General features: G+C 26.3%; 1 protein-coding gene across 6 annotated transcripts in view; it reads left to right on the forward strand.

The window, feature by feature from the left end:
* The window catches only part of LOC107437715 (solute carrier organic anion transporter family member 74D), a 262,945-nt gene that overhangs the window by 146,269 nt on the left and 100,110 nt on the right, over nt 1–16,566 (forward strand). For 2 of the 6 annotated variants that reach the window (XM_087153595.1, XM_071184718.2), the window contains exon 1: nt 3,871–4,039. The exons of the other annotated variants lie outside the window; for them this stretch is intronic. The gene's annotated coding sequence lies outside the window, so the exon portion shown is untranslated. Of the gene's footprint in view, nt 1–3,870; nt 4,040–16,566 lie in introns of those variants that run through there. 6 annotated transcript variants of the gene reach the window in all.

Consider the following 16,566-nt stretch of genomic DNA (forward strand, 5'->3'; position numbering starts at 1 on the left):
TAGTAATAAAATTAAATTTATTAACATAAATTTCTTGTTTAGTAAAAGTTTAAATGTTCAAATTTAATACTGATGTCAAAAACTTTTTTCTTTTACATTAAACATGTAGCTAACAAGAAATTTAATATCCAACATGTTTTCATACAACAGATTTACTTGAAAGCTCTAAGATTTTTGTATAAAATAAAGTAATTTTAATTAACAATCTTTTCGACAAACAAGTTTTTTTCTTAACTTTTTCCAATTTCTTAAAATATATTCCTTTTTCAAGTTTTCCAATTTTGTTTTTGAAGTAAAATAAAGTTTGAATTTCGAGGATATATTTTCAATTTATTTTATTTCATTTTATTAACAGGTAAACACCTAAAATACCAATTAAAAGAATGAAATTACTTAAAATTTAGATTACAAGGATTAGCTTCTGTTCATCTTTTCAAAATTAAAAGTTTTAAAAAACTTTAGGGCTTGTTTAACAAATTTTGTATTCAAAAGTTTTAACATGAGATTTTTTTTCCTTCAAATCCAATATTTTGCTATGTAGTAAATAAAATAATTAAAATAAATAAATTTAATGTAAAATAAAATAAACTGTTGAATGTTTTTGCTCACATGTTGTTCGAGTATTGATTTTTTTTATTTGATATATATATATATATATATATATATATATATATATATATACCTTTCTCAAAGGGTTAGTTTTTTTTGTGAAATTTTATTTCGAAAACACACCCCCCAATATTCTTTTTTCGATTCTTATTTTTTACGACTTAAGAAAAACATACCACCATATGCTTCGATCTCTATGTTGCTCATTCAACCCCGAGGAAATTACCCCTAACTCCCTATTTGTGAGCTATTGCTCTGCAGAGTATAGCAAGAAGGGGTCGTCCGGAAATCAAGATTTTCGAACATTGGCCCCTGAGCCGATATTAATAACTTTGGACTACATTTCCCCCCTTCTCGTTTAACAATAGAATGTAAGAAAATTTATCGATGTCGTAAACTGAGCGGGGGTGAGGGGTTTAAGAAAAGTAAAAATAGGGCAGACGAGTTTTTTTTCCCTTCTTCTATTAAAAAATCGGAAAAGGGTGCTGGTCGTGAGTGAGTCGCGTGCGGTGGATGAGGTGCTACCTCCTTCCCTTTTTTTTTTATAGTTTTTTTTTCCTCAACATTCAAATCCCGTGGCCTCTTAAAAAGTGTCGCAAAGAAAGAATTGAAGGCAAGAGTTGTTGAACTTCTAAAGAAAACCATGAACTTCAATGGGATTTTTTCCTTGCAAATCCGTAGAAATTTCGACGCGCGCGTTTGCATTGGTGATACGATATTTTTTTCAAATTCTAATGTTTTTTTTTATTCTAGTTTTTCTTTATTTTTGTTATTGTAAAGAACGTCTTGGGGTGTTCAAATCCAGTATATCGGAGAAAAAAAAAGGGGGATTTAAAGTCAAATGCATTGGAGAGACTGTCTTCTACACGCGTTCCGTACATTGTGTTATCTATGCATTTCCTTCGTTCGTTATTGGGTTTATGTCCTTAGTCTGGGCCGCATAATGAATAGGTCATTGGAACAAACTGAAAATCTTCTGAGATTTTGTTTTGTTCCGATTGAAAATTAATAATATAATTTGTAAACATGCGATTGAATTTAGTTTTATTTAAAATCATTTTATATTTAAAAAAATGCTATTCGTGATCTATAATATTTTGACATCTTTGATTTTATCTTCAATGATAAGAAAAAATTGTTTTGCAGAAATATTTGCAAAAATGTTATATCATTGCAAAGGTGATAATATAATATTTCAATGTTTGCTTTATTGAATTTTTTATTCCCATTTTCTTTGTTTTTTTTTTTATTGTAAAGAACGCTTTGAGGTGTTCATACTCAGAATCTTGTTTAGAAAATAAGGGATTTAAAGTCAAATGTTTTGGAGAGACTGTTTTCATTCGTTATTGGGTTTATGTCCTTAGTCTGAGCCAAATAATGAATTGGTCATTGGAGCAAACTGAAAAGCTTTTGAGAATTTATTATATTCTGATTGAAAAATAATTATATAATTTGTAATCATGTGATTCAATTTTCCTTTAGTTAGAATCATTTTATAAAAAATATGCTATTCTTATTTTATAATATTTTTACATCTTTAACTGTATTGTCAGTGATAAAAGCAAATTGTTTTGCAAAAAAATTTTAACAAAATGTTATATCATTGCAAAGATAGTAATATAACATTGCAATGTTAGTTTCTTTGAAAGGATATTTAAAAGATTATTGTTTTTAAAATGTTTCATTTAAAAGATTATTTTTTTAATTGTTGCATTCATAGAAATTTAAAAAAGTAATAATATTATTAATAAACTTTTTAAATATTATATTATATTGTATTGTGCAAGAAACAAAAAATCATTTTAATTATTTTAATTGAAACATTTACATTGAACTGAAAAAATAAAATATTCAGGGCTAGGATGATATTAGATTCTCAAAAATATCGGCTCTTTGTTAAAACCATAATATTGGTACTTTGAACCCTAATATGCTGCAAATTCGCTGAAAACCTATAATATGAAACATCTTTCTTCAAATTGAACAATATTGTATTGCATTTAAGTTTAAGATGATTTAATTTGCACGATAATATGATTTACATGTCACTTATTTAAGATTGCTACAATTATTACAATATTATGGTTCAATGATATATATATATATATATATATATATATATATATATATATATATATATATATATATATATATATATATATATATATATATATATATATATATATATATATATATATATATATATATATATATATATATATATATATATATATAATAAATAAATAAATACAAGAAAACACGAAGAAAGTTCTTGAAAAATTTTCTGCCCGTGTAAGTTGATCTGATTTTGCTACTCGCTTTATAGTCCCCTTTTTAATGTTTTTTTCTTTTTATTTTATTTTATTTTCTGTTTTTACATGTTACTTATTTTTACTTTTTGTGATCTATTTTATTTGTTGTTATTTTTATAAAAAAAATTTTGAGTGTTCCTCACACTATTGTATTAATATATTTTGCTTCGGCTTTATTGATACAATTTCAGAAAGCACTCTGTTTTGCGGATATAATCGTGTGGGCTGAAGAAAAGATTATATCTTTTTTTTTCCCGGTCTTTTTCCGGTTTTTTAAATAAAATCCTCCCCCCTTTTTTTTTTTCATTTGTCTATTATTTTTCTTTGTTTTATTCTTCATTTTGAACATATATATATATATATATATATATATATATATATATATATATAAACTATTATCGGTTTTAATTTGTACTTTACGAAATAGACAAGTTAATGCATTTATTTACTGAAATAGCATCACTAAAGACATATTTAAAATTGTTCAAGTATTTTACATATTAATGAAACATGCACATCAGAAAGAATTGTTAAAAATCTCCAGATAAAAAAATTTTTTTATAGGAGTATATACTGTAATGAATTACAATATTAATACAAAGATTTAATCAGTCAAATATTTTTTTTAAATATAATTTACGATCTCAAACTAAATTACTAACCGTACCCTAAACTATCCCTCCCAATTCATAACCTGTTGTATGTTGAAACCAAAGCTTCCATTTCTGGAGTATCGCAATCCCAAAATGGTAGTTTTCACTTGGCTTTTTAAAATCTCATCCATCATCTCGACTTCCCCTTTTCCTCCCAAAACACCTCCCACATTTTTTCATCCTCCCTCTTCCTCCACCTGACCGATCCGGAGGAAAGCGGAACGCGAATCCAGGTGGAGCTGATATCCCGTCTTCATCCTCTCACTTGTTCCCTCTTCTCTTTTCTCCAAGTTCTCATTTAATCACCGTTGCTCTTGCTGATCAGTTGTGTTCTCCTTTGGATGCTCTTACTTTGGAAGTTGTTTTTCTCTTGTCCAGTGGTCGTCTATCTGGTTCGCGACCAAGGGTTGAAGTGAAAGTGAAGGACTGTAGGCGATTTCGTAATGGAACTGTTTTACTTTAGGAGTAAGTCTATTTATTCATATTATAGATCAGGTTTTTACCTATTACTTTACACTAATTATGTTATTGAAGAGGATAAATGTTATGAAAACGATAAATGTTAGTGATAAAAATTACTGTTAAAATTGAAATGTTAATGAAAAAAGGTTATAGTTAAAAAACTTTTAATTAGAGAATAAATGTTAATGAAAATGATAAAGATAAGTTTTTAATGGACTGAATTTGCAATTAATTTTGTAATTTTGCCTTTTTATTTTAAGAGTAAGTCTATATTAATCAATATGATATAATCATATCATGAATGTAACTTTGAATTTTTTTTTCATATTATAGTCCAGGTTTTCATCTATTACTTTACACTAATAATAATTGCAAATGTTATTGAAGATGATAAATTTTAATGAATACGATAAATGTTAATGATAAAATTTATTGTTTATTGAAATGTTGAGGAAAAAGCGCTACAAATAAAAAAAAATTTAAATAACGAATAAATGCTAATGAAAATGATAAAGATAAGTTTTGTAATGGATTGGATTTGTAATTAATTTCGTAATGGGGTCTTTTTATTTTAAGAGTAAGTCTATATTAATCAATATGATGTAATCATAACATGAATGTAACTTTGAAGTTTTTTTTCTTCATATTACAGGCCAGGTTTTCATCTATTACTTTACATTAATAATAATTGTAACTGTTATTGAAAAGGATAATTACATTAATAATAACTGTAAATGTTATTGAAAAGGATAAATTTTAATGAATGCGATAAATGTTAATGATAAAAATTATTGTCAATATGAAATGTCAATGAAAGGTACTTAGTGTTTAAAAATTTAAATAAAAGAAATATCAATGAAAATGATAAAGAGAAGTTTAAATAAAGAGAATGGTAATGACAATAATAATTCTTTGATGATAAAGAGACGTTGCACTGTTAAGAATTCTGAATCGAATAACGGTAAAAAATACCGACACTCAGTTTACCGGTACTTTTTATCGTTTTAACTTTTCATTTTCCAGAACATGCTGCTGAACTGATATACTGCAATGTTACTGTAAATTCACCGAATAACTTTAATTAAAAAAATATCACTGTGAGAAGTACATGGAAATATTTTACAATAAAAATAGATTTCACTGTAAAATGGATTTCGCGGATGATGCATCTAAAGTGTCCGTAATTTGATCTGGAGTTTTTTTTGAAATGTGGTCTTGTGGTCTGTTCCAGTTTCAAGTTACTTAACTCCTAAGCTATCCTTATAAAGCAATAAGATCGAGTACAAATTTCGTCTTTGAATGCTACATATCATATAGTTTTGGTTCAAATTTGAGCTTGGTAGAGTTTATTTTAATTTATTCATCATTCTTTTATCAGAAGAATTTTAATTTCTTGTTTTGCTATATTAAATCAAGATCGCTGGCTTGTACTCTAGTTTTACAATAACCTCTATTGTACAAACAACTATGGATTTAATAACTTTTCATCTCTCTACTATTAGTGATGTTTTAACTTTTTAAGTAAGTTAATTAATTATGTATATGGAGTAGAAATTTTTTTTAAAAAAAAGTTGAAATATTACTACGGTAAAAAGTACTGTAAAAGTTAGTTAAAATACCCTCAGTTTTTATTCCAAGCATAATGGCTGAAACTATTATTAAATAATTAGGCATATTTAATCAATTATTAATGTCAACCTGATCACAATATATTTCTCTTACATAATGCCTATATTTTTTGTCTATTTAGTTTTCCGCCTAACATTATACTGTTATGAAATGACTATTATTATTTTAACTTTAAAAATAATAAATCTGAAGAGGCTAACTAATCAATGTCATAAATCATGGATCGGTTGTTTATTCTTGCGTCTTATAAGCAATAACAACAAAAGTAACTGAAGAAACTCTGAAGATATGCACTGTAAAAATTTCAAATCAAATTACTGTAGAAAATATCGGCACTCAGGATGCCAGTACTTTTAACCGTAAAATACATTTTTGTGGGACATGTTAAGGAACAAAAAATCTGACATTCCCTAATTTTTATTGTAATAATTAGTGTAAAATCACTAAATCTTTTTAATTAAATAAATATTACTGTAAAACTGTATGTCACTGTTATGAACTGTGTATTAATGCATCCAAAGTGCCGGTACTTTGTACCGTAATTTGATCCAGAAATTTTTACCGTGTGATGACTCGAGTTTGAGAACTAGTTAGATTCTCATTATCACGGAGATAATTGGAAGAAAAAAAATTATTCGTCTAAGGATGGTGAAATATTAAGAACAGAAAGACATGACGTTTATACGCATAAATTTTTTGCACATTAAATGGCTTGTGCAATGTTTAGTTTTGTTTTCGGCAGATGAAATTACATCATTTAAGCCAATCACCGTCGTTGAACATTTGAAACAATCTTGAGTTTACGACTACTAATGTTCAACTTCGTATCCTTGTAATTTTGAACCTAATCCAGAACACAAGGGAACTCCTGTATCAAGTATTGGGAGAAATTTGCCTTCCCGGAGGAGATTTTGACGGAATTAACCTGCATTCGCGTTACATAGAGATGAAAACAGCGAAAACAACCCACGGTGAACATGACGGCAAGGGGTCTTTAACCCATGATCTGTCTATCACTGAGAATATTTTGCGCCACCACTGTGCTCAGTGCGTGCCGAGTGTGGGAGGCGTGTCGACCAGCCATCTATGGGATTCAAACCCGGGTCACCTTATTTCGAGGCAAGTGCTCTATCCCGTGAGCTACCACAGCTCACACAAAAGTAAATTAGTATATTTTCAGATTTTTTCGAGTTAAGATACATCATTTAACGCACTTTACGTTTGCGAAGCTTCAAAGATGAATTTTTCATTTGCCAGATAAAAATGCATGAAGGGTGTTTCTAATTTCAATACCTTAAATGCTATTTTGAAATACACAGTCAGATTGCAGCATATTACAATCAATGAAATAATAAAATGACTAAGTATGAGGAAATGATTGATAAGTTTGAATTGGTTTTTAATTTTTATGATAATATTATGACATTTCCCTTTAGTACGTGATATTATCCGATTTTATATCGAGATAATAAGTTGTAATCGAATTTTTTTCTTCTTCAAAACGAGTTTAAAGTTGTGCCTTTAATTTTAAATGTTACTCAAGTAAAATTTTTTCGTCCATAAATTGTACGTGATAGTTTATCTATATTAAATGACTTAAATACCTTTATTAAATCCATTTCAAATGCGATAGTATTGTATTCTGTTATCCGGAAAATAAAAATAAAGGATTAAGTCTTGTCATCGAAGCAGTAAGATAGAATACAGCTTCTGAATATCAATGGTTTTTTCGACCTAAAGGACATTCAGCTCTTTTATTTAAAAAATATATTCCTGTATTCTACATTCTCTTTTTCTTAATTAGGCACGTGATTACGGTTGAATTATATATGAACAAACTACTTAGAATAAAGCTTTGTTGTATCGTTATTTAATATCATTTTTTACGTGACAGATGGAGAATAAATTTCAAATTTATTAAAAAGTAGGACGACAGCTTTATATATTTATTATGTTTAAAAAAATAGGTATTTTATTTTATTTAGCTCAATTGGAAAGATTGTGTAATTCTTTTCATTGAGTTGAATTGAATCCATCGAATAAAAATGGATAGAATGTTTCATGCACAAGGTAAGGATATGTATGTTAATGTGATTTATTAACTCCATAGTAGACTGACTTTTATGCATTTAATATGCAAGGAAGATAATTATTTTTTGAATATTTCCTATGTTGAGCTTAACTAAAATGACATCATGTTATTTGTAATTATGCTAAAGTTATTTGATCGTAATAAATGGTTTACTTTTTAAATATCTGAAGGTACTTGTGTCTGCTATAAGAACACTAATTTCCTAGTAAAAGACATTAGCTCATCAATACCTCTCCGTAGCGCTTGGAAATGCTTTGCCTCTCTTGGCTACCATGGTTAATTTAAATTTTCACTTTTATTTATTTTCTTTATTTCCGTTGACAGCTTTCGTTTTCAGTTTTAACGATGTTTTCTTTCTTCATTCACACCTGGCAATTCGTGGGGATGGGTGTCTATTTTCGAGTGACATGTCAACTTTAACATGTCGCTCTTAACATGTCGACTTTTTCCACCTTTACATAGTTTTTGGGGAAAAAGAAGTTCTTACATTAGCAATGCTATATATATATATATATATATATATATATATATATATATATATATATATATATATATATATATATATACAAAAAACGCGAAGAAAATTAAGAAAAACAATAAGTTTTATTTATTGCGCATAAGCTGCAAGCAAATAGAACTCATTAAATAATATATATATATATATATATATATATATATATATATATATATATATATAAGTATTAATTATAAAGGAAAAATAAAGAAAACACATTTTCAAATTCTTCCAATATCATAATACTAGTTCAATCAGAGTATCAACTACTATATACTTAAGATAAGAAAAACTTCGATTCATAAATTCATTTGACTTTGATTCATAAGAAAACAAATAAACATCCAAATAATGATTTTATTTATTTGAAAAGATAATTTATTGACGTTCGTTAAAGAGCATTTCATCAAGAATCAAAGATGTGCAGAATTAAGCAAATATGGACACTTCATATTTGATATTTCATAGAAAAAATTGAATATTTGGAATTTTAAGTTATAGGACAGATCTTAAAGTACCATCCAGTTTTTTATGTTAAGCATTTCTAAGACTGAACCATATTTAAGAAATTTAGTTGAAAATAATTATGAACATAATATATTGAAGTATATAAGAATTAGAATATCTTAATGTTCTGTCAGTCTTAGCCACTCCTTTATACAATATTGTTTTTCTCTATTTCTCGAATATAAATGATTTTTTATTAAACATACATACTATAAATAAATTAGTGACACTGTTTTAGGTTTATATTCGTTCGCTTACTCTTTTTAAGGTAATTCAAATGTAAAATTATTTTGGTCAAAAATTAACAATTCAACAATATCTAAACATGCATATTTCTTCTTAAATCTGTAGTAGTATGAAATTTTAATTTTACTTAGCGTATGGCATTGTAACTACGATATTATGTAATGCAAAATGGTTTGACGCATTGAATGATATCTTGCAAGTTTAGAAACATAATTCTCTTTTTCTAAATATAGATTTTTTCAAAAAAATTCCAATAATTATTGTTTTTTTTTCTTTCAAAAATGCTACTATTTTTGTAAATATTTTTATACATATTTTATAATTAACAAATGTTTCATTATCATCTCTTTCAAATTCTACATTCTACTATAGCTGGATAAGTTTTGAAAGTCACATAATTTCGGCATATATCCTGAATTGTTTCTCATTATTATTTGTCTATATCCTAATAAGTTCTTTTAATATTTTAGTAATTTTTTGTCTTAAAAACCAAAAAAAAATTTTTTCTTTAATTTTCAATTTCAAAATTTGAAAATCCCCTCGTAAAGAAAGGGTAAAGGATTAAAAAAAAAAGATTTATTTTTCTCTGGGAAAATGTACAACAAAAATGGCATGTAACATTAACATTTTACACGTTAACTATAAAATCAACGGCTAAATGTTGGTTGCTACTCGTTGATTGCAAAATCTGTATGTTATATTTGCTTGGATAAACCCTCAGACTAACCAATCCTGATCATAAGTGAAGAATTGCAGCTGATTTAGAAAAGGTGAGACTAATCAAGAAAATAACATTTCATTCGATTTAGATGCTTCAGAAACATCTGACTCGACTAAATAAATACACTTTTAGTCAAGGACAGTGGTTTTCAATTTTGTTTTTAAACTCTAGAAAAATTTAACATTGGAACTGTAGAAACATCTGACACTACTAAATAAATACACTTTTTGCATAGGGCAGCGGTTCCCAATTTTTTTCAGCAACGGAATCCTAGACGATCGAACTTCTTTTCACGGAATCCTGACTTTTAAAGAAAATTCATTTGAAGATATAAATATGTTAAGAAAGGAATGAAAATTCATTCTGAAACATTTAATGTGAATAAATTTTTTTTTATTGTTTCATCAGTAAGTCTTAAAATTAGGTTTTATGTTAGACAGTTGAATTCCCAGTGACTACGTTTTTGCCGTATAAGTTATGTCTAGTAGTTTTTGCCGTATAAGTTAAGTCTAGTAGTTTTTACTGTATAAGTTAAGTCTAGTAGTTTTTGTCGTATTAGTTGAAATTGAATTTTATGAGCTGAGTTATGGTTTTTGAAAAAGAACTGTTATTAACCGTAAGAATGGTTATCAGAGAAAAATAATTCGCTACTCTTGAATATAGTTATTTTATTTTGAATTAAAGAGTTTGATGAGAAATACTGATGCAATCATTTTTAAATGCTTATCTTTTAGTAATTTATTCAATGAGTTGTTATTTAAAAAAATATATTTTTCAAAATTTGTTGTTTCTTTTTTATTAAAACTTTACATAAATAATTTCGAAAAAATAATCTTAATATTGAAGAAATAATGTATTATTGGTCAGATACAAACCTATTATAGGTTTAAGAAAATCCTTATTGTTTTAAAAAAAAGGGTCCTAACTCGCGGAACCCATGTGATCTTTCCATGGAACACTAAGGTTTCGCCTCATAACTTTTGGGAACCGCTGATCTAGTACAGAAGTTCCCATATTTTTCGACAACGAAACTCTAAATAATCAACCTTCTTTGGTGGAAACCCGACTTTTTAAATAAATAATGTTTAAAATGGATATTCGGGAAACATATTTCTTCATTAAAAAGAGTTTAATTCTTTTATTTTGATTTGATAAGCGCGATGGGAAATACTAATCTAATATTTCATAAATGCTTATTTTTTCGAAATTTGTTCAATATATTGTTATAAGAAATATATTTTTGTTTCAAAAATGCTATTTATATTTCATTGGCATTTTACTTCAAGTAACTTAAAAGATAAGGATAACCGAAAGATTAAATAAATTATGAATAGGTTGGATCTAAATGTAATTAGAGGTTTCAAAACTCATCACTCATTATAAAAAGTAATAATTCACGGAATCCCTTAAACTCTTCCACAGAACTCTTCCAGCATATGATAGGAACACCATAACTAGGAAGTATGATTACGATTCGACTATCTTGCAATGTTACCAGGTGACTATTGAGCAATTGTTTCTTCCTCGGGCATAGAACCCTTTCTCACGAAATCTCTTCCTATAAAAATTGCGTAAGTTAGATTTTGGGTGGTTTTGTGATGACCAGAACCCGAACAAAACAACAATTTTTATTTTTTAGCAGAGCTTTAGTTTTTTAGGTCAAAATACCGACCTTCATCTGTTCGAACCAGTTAGCCCTTAAAGTTGTCGATGAACTGGGTCTGAAGGGAATACCTATCGCAATTTTTTTTTTCTTTAACATTTTGTTTGTTTGATCTTTTTTTATAGATTTATGTTCGGTATATTTACGGTTTGGAGTGTACCTGACTGCTCTACATTTTTCCCTTGTTGTAAAGTTTTCTTTGTTTATGGGAAGTTGCACGACGATTTTCTGTTTTATTACATCCGCGTTTAGATTGAATGATGTAAAAATAAAATAATGCATGATATCACAAGATTTTGTTATTTGTTTTGACGAAAGCTAAACCTTTTCATGTTTCAAATTGCCTTTATTAGGTTTTTCTTCAAGATCGACTTATTTTAATTTAAAGCATTGTTCACTGATGTTTGAAATACCAGATTGGCATAAAATTTGATTAATGCAATATATATATATATATATTAATGATTTTATAATATTTAGTTACAAAAGAAACTGTTTTAAAACAGATGAAACAATCCAATGTACAGTGGTCAGAAAAATAAACGTTCCACCCTGAATAACTTTTTATCTAATGATCAGATCTTCACGTTCTAAAACTCAATCTCAATAATTTGAAGGGGTGACCTCAACTATGAATTAAATTAAATTTGCAGATAAAGAAGTCGTATATTTAACATTCGTTTTCTCAGGAACTATTCGACCAATTTTATTATGCAATGTGAAACTACATTCTTTAAAATGATGTAAAAAGTTGTACACCATACATTTCAAAATTTTCCCAACTGTTATTAAATTAAATAATAAAAAATAATAAATATTTATTACAAGTTAATTTTTGCATGAAATTATATTTGGATAAACGAATTTTATAATTGCGTGCAAAAAGTTTTTTTAATTCACTGAAAAATTTCTCGATGCACAAAAAGTAAAATTAATATTAGGAGGTTCAAACTTAGGATCTCTTGACCAAACTATGGAGACCATATTTCCCATATTGCGACTACCCCTGTATTTTGGATGTTCCGAAATCTAAATCAGTAGTAAAAAAAATATGTTTCTTCAAGGAAAATTCGTTTTTGTATCTGATTTTGTAACTTTAAGGTCGTCTACACTAATTAAGTGGAATATTTAAGGCAACCCTCTCAAATATTTAGGATTAAGTCCTAAGACGTAAAGATCCGATCATTACTTTAAAAGTTATTCAGGATGCTTAGTTTATTAATTTTTGCGCACTTGTCATACATAATGCAGTATTGATATATCATTGAGGAATATGACATATTAAATTGTTTGTTTTACTCAATTAAAGAACTCCTGAATGAAACGAAAATTCGAATTTGCTTCTCCAAAGCAGCAAATATGCAACTTTTGCAATCGATGGATACGTTTTGTATATATTAACATTTATGGTTTTAGAAGTAAGAAGCAACTTCGGAAGAAAAGTTTGCTAGTCTTGTATTATTGATATTATAGTTTTAAAATTAAATTTTAGTATTATCATTACAACTTAAGTTGGCATCAAGTGCAATTGAAATTAAAAACCAAAAGTCTTAAAGACATGACTAGGCAAATCTTAAATTCTTTAAAAAAATATTACTTCTTTTTTGGTTTTCTGTGGAAAAAATAAATAATTATGACTAACTATTTTTTAGCCTTTTTTTTAAATCTTGAAACTGAAGTATCATACACTAAAACTTCATTTTTAACTTAAATACCACTCATCATAATCTTAAAAATCATAAATCTTCATTATCACTTAAAATTATTAACTTAATTAAAGAGATAAGAAAATTATATAATTTTCAAGAACTGATTTACAGAATAGTTACGTCTGGCATGTCGCAAAAAAATGCATTCAGAAACATTTTTAATGTAAAAAAAATATTCTACAAACATAAATAGAACTTTAATAAAATTTAAAAATTTTATATAATAATAATTATAACATTATAATAATTTTCATTTTATAGTAGTTATAATAATTATTATGTATAAGAATTATAATAATAATAATCTTTAACATAATTTTCAAGAACTGATTTACTGTACAGCTATGTGTGGCATGCCACAAAAAAAATCAGTTCAGAAACATTTTTAATATGAAAAAAAAATATTCTATAAACATAAATAGAACTTTAATAAAATTTTATAATTTTATATAATAATAATTATGACTTTAAAATAATTTTCATTTTATAATAGTTATAATAATTATTATATATAAGAATTATTATATATAAGAATTATAATAATAATAATCTTTAACATAATTTTCAAGAACTGATTTACTGTACAGCTATGTGTAGCATGCCACAAAAAAAATCAGTTCAGAAACATTTTTAATATAAAAAAAAATTACTTTATGAACGGAAATGGAACTTTAAGCACCAAATTATTATGTCTTAAAAGGTTACATAACATTTATATAATGGCATCCTTATTTTTCATTTCTTCAAGTTTTATTATGTGTTGATATAAACTGGGTCATTTGTGACAAATTTCCTTCCTTATTTTCTTTATAATTAATTTACTTTTTCTCGTTTTTTAAAATTCTAGAATGTTCTACTGATATGTTTTTATTAATCTGTTTGTTGTCCGCTAAAAATAGTAGGTTTTTAAAAAAAAATAATAATTGTCATGTAAGGAAAGAAATCTTACAACATATTTATTTTCGTTTTTCTTATTTTTTTTTTTTTATTACCGAACTAAATCTTTTGGATTGAAAATAAATCTTTTTGCATTATTTCCTCCCTAAATTTGAGTTCTTTAATTTGAAATTCTTACCTCACTGTTATTGGAGAAATAATAAAATGCCAACGTAATGATATAATCATGATGCTGTTTCTTAAATAAGATGCAATATAATCTTTATTCTTTGAATAAATCTGCTCTTCTTTATTACAAATTATGTATTATACAAGAACAAATATGTGTGGCATATTACAAAAAAAAAGCTAGAAACGAGTACAGGAATACTGTGAAAAAATTTCTGAATTAAAATGAGATCTTGATGTCTATGAGGTGTTGATTTTCTATGAGGTATTGAATCAACGGATGAACGTTTCTTTTATTGTTGATCATATCATTTGTATTTTAAAAAATATATATTTGTAAAATTTACGCATTTTTCATTATTACTAATATAATTTACTTAAATATTTAATTTTATTTACATATAAATTGAAGTCAAAAAAATTTTTTTTTAAATAAAAAGTTTTCTGTTTCAGTAATATTAGATTTAATATGACTTTTTGTCAGTTGTTAAATTTCCGTAGAGTAATTGATTTTAAATGATAATTTTTTGTAATGTATCGTTTTGAATATCAAAATAACATTTCAAAATGAATAAAGTATAATTAACTTAATACTGTATTAATTACGCTGTGTATTAAATTAATAAGTTCATTTAACTAATACTTTACTTTGCTGCAACCATATAAAATAGCAAAACATCCATTTTCAAATTTTATTCAATTCTAATAATCAATAAAATATCATTAAAGTATGTTTGATTTTTATGCATAGTGATTTTAGATATTGCATTTTCTCAAATGGACGTAAGTTTCGATTCGATTGGATTAGATTTGTTACTTTATTTTCAGAACATTGCATAGCTTACTATTCCAGATTTTAGATATTGCATTTTCTCAAATGGACGTAAGTTTCGATTCGATTGGATTAGATCTGTTACTTTATTTTCAGAACATTGCATAACTTACTATTCCAGATCGTTAGTTATCATTTACCATATGTTAGTTAATGTACTTGTATGGATTTAAATATATTTCCAGCTTGAAATGAAATATAATTATTCTATAAAATAAACATCTGTTTTGCAATTTTTTTTATTTATTTATTTACTATTCTTATTTTTTTGGAACCGCAAAACACTTCCAAGTATTTTTTAAAAAAATATCCAAAACACCATTAATAATTACAAATGTATCTAAGTCGTCATTTCATACTAAATTTATAACTTTTTTTAGAATGAATTTTAAAAATGATTCTAACAGTTCCATTTTTATTAGTACATAGATATATTTATTTTTTCACATTTTATATGGTAGCATAATTTATAAATTTCTTTTCTAATGATAACTGGGCTATTTTTTCTATCCGAGGTTAGTTTAGTAGGTGCCCTCTTGATAGTGCCTCTTTTCTCTACTTTCATTTGAAAGTTCACTAAGTCAAACCTTGGCCTAAAGTCCATCAGGTAAAAGGAACACTACGCCCCAGTTGTTGATCGTACCTGCCGTAAACGCCACACTGAACTTCACCAGATGACGGCTTCCATTTCATCTCTCATTTAATCAATTCTCTATTTTTCTCCCAAATCTGTTTGCGCCAGTTTGGCACATTTGGCGACAGATCTCTTCATCGCCTCTTTCCAATTGAGGTTGATGCTAGTTATTTTTTATTGTATTGCAATATAATTTATGTCGTCTTGATGTGTTTTGTCCTTTACTTTTTGCGGTTGATTAACTAGAGACTTATTCTTGGTATTTATTGTAATACTTGTGTCTTTATATTCTTGTGCCTTTGTAGTTATTAATGATATTTTTCGATTTTTTAAAAAAAATATTTCTTAGTGATTTTTTTTTTAAATAAAATCGTTTAAATGTAAGTTTCTGAAAACTTTTTCATTTTTTTTTTTTATGTATGAAAAATTATTTTTAATCACAAGATTTATATTCGTTTTTGCTGATTTTCAAAAAGGTTTTGCAAATTTAATTTAAGGATAAATTTTGTGAATTAGATTTTTTTTGCCGAATTTTTAAATATTGCGAAACATTGAAATACTTAAAAATTGCGTAAAGCATAACCATGCTGTGTTAGAAAGAAGTAGGAGGTTTTTAAGTACCTAATCAATTTTGAATTTCTATTTAAGCATTTTTTTTTTAATTTTAATTTATAAATTTTATTTGATATTAAATCAACCTGCTTTTTTTTATATAATATATAGAATACAGTTATTAATTCTCATTTGAGTTATTAATTAGTCTGTGAAAAATATGAAATATTAATGTTTTTGAAAAAGTGATTTCTACATTTTAAATTTTTTATGGACTTCTCAATATTTTACAATTTTTATTTTAAAACAAAATAATAAATTAACGATATGGACTGGTTATTATTGTATTTCGTAAAATTCAGTCAT

The sequence above is a fragment of the Parasteatoda tepidariorum genome, chromosome 10, assembly GCF_982258835.1.
Source record: "Parasteatoda tepidariorum strain Cologne lab strain chromosome 10, Ptep-v5.0, whole genome shotgun sequence".
Lineage (NCBI taxonomy): Eukaryota > Metazoa > Arthropoda > Arachnida > Araneae > Theridiidae > Parasteatoda > Parasteatoda tepidariorum.